This window comes from Cherax quadricarinatus, chromosome 63 (assembly GCF_038502225.1).
Source record: "Cherax quadricarinatus isolate ZL_2023a chromosome 63, ASM3850222v1, whole genome shotgun sequence".
Classification (NCBI taxonomy): domain Eukaryota; kingdom Metazoa; phylum Arthropoda; class Malacostraca; order Decapoda; family Parastacidae; genus Cherax; species Cherax quadricarinatus.
In genome coordinates, this window is record NC_091354.1 from 7,887,001 (window position 1) to 7,891,057 (window position 4,057).

The window sequence follows — 4,057 nt, forward strand, 5'->3', positions numbered from 1 at the left end:
CTGGATGATTCCCAGACAAAGAATTTTATATGTATGAAATAACAAATTCAATGAGTGAGCTAGAAATATCTTGCACGTTAATTAAAAATGATCCTTCCTTTATCCCTCTGTGGGACAGACTAGGTCACCTCTTGGGAATTATCTATAGCATTGTTGCTTTATTGGGTACATTCTTTTGGTGCTGAATTATTGCTCTTGTTCCTAGGAATTGAAATTACCCTACTCTTTTTTGGATCAAATTTGATTAAATAATGCAATGGTTTGTGTTGCCCTGTTATTAAGATAATTATAATCTTGGGATTTTTTTTATAGACTTACTGACTCTCTTGGATTATTAACATTTTTGCGTGAATCAATAGTACTGTCATATGTAGACTGTTTGTACAATCCTGTGTGGATCCTTTGTGCTATTTTGTGCTGATTGTTAGTACCTGTACTATCTTTTATGTGACAATAGTCATGTCAGTGGTTGGATGTTGGTAACATATTAATAGGTCTAACTACTTGGTTCTTCAGCTTTTGTTTCTCTCCTAAATCATATTTCCCACATTTTATGACTTCCTTCCAAGTTTTCTACAACAATTTAACTTTAAAATAGTGCCCTGTTTAAAATATTCTTGTTTTCTTAAGCAAGGCTCCTTATAAGCCCTGTTAAAATGATCTTGCCGTGGAAATCCCTCGAGGAAGGTTGCTTGATGCCAGTAAGAAGCTCTTGGTTTAAGGAATTGGACCTATCTCCCCTTAGTAGATTGAACCTGATTACCCTCAATTTCCTCAGGTTCTGTGTGACCCTTATGCATTTAGCATTCCCCATGAATTTTATTTATTATTTTTATTATCACACTGGCCGATTCCCACCAGGGCAGGGTGGCCCGAAAAAGAAAAACTTTCACCATCATTCACTCCATCACTGTCTTGCCAGAAGGGTGCTTTACACTACAGTTTTTAAACTGCAACATTAACACCCCTCCTTCAGAGTGCAGGCACTGTACTTCCCATCTCCAGGACTCAAGTCCAGCCTGCCGGTTTCCCTGAACCCCTTCATAAATGTTACTTTGCTCACACTCCAACAGCACGTCAAGTATTAAAAACCATTTGTCTCCATTCACTCCTATCAAACACGCTCACGCATGCCTGCTGGAAGTCCAAGCCCCTCGCACACAAAACCTCCTTTACCCCCTCTCTCCAACCTTTCCTAGGCCGACCCCTACCCCACCTTCCTTCCACTACAGACTGATACACTCTTGAAGTCATTCTGTTTCGCTCCATTCTCTCTACATGTCCGAACCACCTCAACAACCCTTCCTCAGCCCTCTGGACAGCAGTTTTGGTAATCCCGCACCTCCTCCTAACTTCCAAACTACGAATTCTCTGCATTATATTCACACCACACATTGCCCTCAGACATGACATCTCCACTGCCTCCAGCCTTCTCCTCGCTGCAACATTCATCACCCATGCCTCACACCCATATAAGAGTGTTGGTAAAACTATACTCTCATACATTCCCCTCTTTGCCTCCAAGGACAAAGTTCTTTGTCTCCACAGACTCCTAAGTGCACCACTCACTCTTTTCCCCTCATCAATTCTATGATTCACCTCATCTTTCATAGACCCATCCGCTGACACGTCCACTCCCAAATATCTGAATACATTCACCTCCTCCATACTCTCTCCCTCCAATCTGATATTCAATCTTTCATCACCTAATCTTTTTGTTATCCTCATAACCTTACTCTTTCCTGTATTCACCTTTAATTTTCTTCTTTTGCACACCCTACCAAATTCATCCACCAATCTCTGCAACTTCTCTTCAGAATCTCCCAAGAGCACAGTGTCATCAGCAAAGAGCAGCTGTGACAACTCCCACTTTGTGTGTGATTCTTTATCTTTTAACTCCACGCCTCTTGCCAAGACCCTCGCATTTACTTCTCTTACAACCCCATCTATAAATATATTAAACAACTACGGTGACATACTCTAACTTGAGCCTCACTATCCTCGTAAAAACTCTTCACTGCTTTCAGTAACCTACCTCCTACACCATACACTTGCAACATCTGCCACATTGCCCCCCTATCCACCCTGTCATACTCCTTTTCCAAATCCATAAATGCCACAAAGACCTCTTTAGCCTTATCTAAATACTGTTCACTTATATATTTCATTGTAAACACCTGGTCCACACACCCCCTACCTTTCCTAAAGCCTCCTTGTTCATCTGCTATCCTATTCTCCGTCTTACTCTTAATTCTTTCAATAATAACTCTACCATACACTTTACCAGGTATACTCAGCAGACTTATTTTTTTTTATTATCACACCGGCCGATTCCCACCAAGGCAGGGTGGCCCAAAAAAGAAAAACTTTCACCATCATTCACTCCATCACTGTCTTGCCAGAAGGGTGCTTTACACTACAGTTTTTAAACTGCAACATTAACACCCCTCCTTCAGAGTGCAGGCACTGTACTTCCCATCTCCAGGACTCAAGTCCGGCCTGCCGGTTTCCCTGAATCCCTTCATAAATGTTACTTTGCTCACACTCCAACAGCACGTCAAGTATTAAAAACCATTTGTCTCCATTCACTCCTATCAAACACGCTCACGCATGCCTGCTGGAAGTCCAAGCCCCTCGCACACAAAACCTCCTTTACCCCCTCCCTCCAACCCTTCCTAGGCCGACCCCTACCCCGCCTTCCTTCCACTACAGACTGATACACTCTTGAAGTCATTCTGTTTCGCTCCATTCTCTCTACATGTCCGAACCACCTCAACAACCCTTCCTTAGCCCTCTGGACAACAGTTTTGGTAATCCCGCACCTCCTCCTAACTTCCAAACTACGAATTCTCTGCATTATATTCACACCACACATTGCCCTCAGACATGATATCTCCACTGCCTCCAGCCTTCTCCTCGCTGCAACATTCATCACCCACGCTTCACACCCATATAAGAGCGTTGGTAAAACTATACTCTCATACATTCCCCTCTTTGCCTCCAAGGACAAAGTTCTTTGTCTCCACAGACTCCTAAGTGCACCACTCACTCTTTTTCCCTCATCAATTCTATGATTCACCTCATCTTTCATAGACCCATCCGCTGACACGTCCACTCCCAAATATCTGAATACGTTCACCTCCTCCATACTCTCTCCCTCCAATCTGATATTCAATCTTTCATCACCTAATCTTTTTGTTATCCTCATAACCTTACTCTTTCCTGTATTCACCTTTAATTTTCTTCTTTTGCACACCCTACCAAATTCATCCACCAATCTCTGCAACTTCTCTTCAGAATCTCCCAAGAGCACAGTGTCATCAGCAAAGAGCAGCTGTGACAACTCCCACTTTGAGTGTGATTCTTTATCTTTTAACTCCACGCCTCTTGACAAGACCCTCGCATTTACTTCTCTTACAACCCCATCTATAAATATATTAAACAACCACGGTGACATCACACATCCTTGTCTAAGGCCTACTTTTACTGGGAAAAAATTTCCCTCTTTCCTACATACTCTAACTTGAGCCTCACTATCCTCGTAAAAACTCTTCACTGCTTTCAGTAACCTACCTCCTACACCATACACTTGCAACATCTGCCACATTGCCCCCCTATCCACCCTGTCATACGCCTTTTCCAAATCCATAAATGCCACAAAGACCTCTTTAGCCTTATCTAAATACTGTTCACTTATATGTTTCACTGTAAACACCTGGTCCACACACCCCCTACCTTTCCTAAAGCCTCCTTGTTCATCTGCTATCCTATTCTCCGTCTTACTCTTAATTCTTTCAATTATAACTCTACCATACACTTTACCAGGTACACTCAAGAGACTTATCCCCCTATAATTTTTGCACTCTCTTTTATCCCCTTTGCCTTTATACAAAGGAACTATGCATGCTCTCTGCCAATCCCTAGGTACCTTACCCTCTTCCATACATTTATTAAATAATTGCACCAACCACTCCAAAACTATATCCCCACCTGCTTTTAACATTTCTATCTTTATCCCATCAATCCCGGCTGCCTTACCCCCTTTCATTTTACCTAC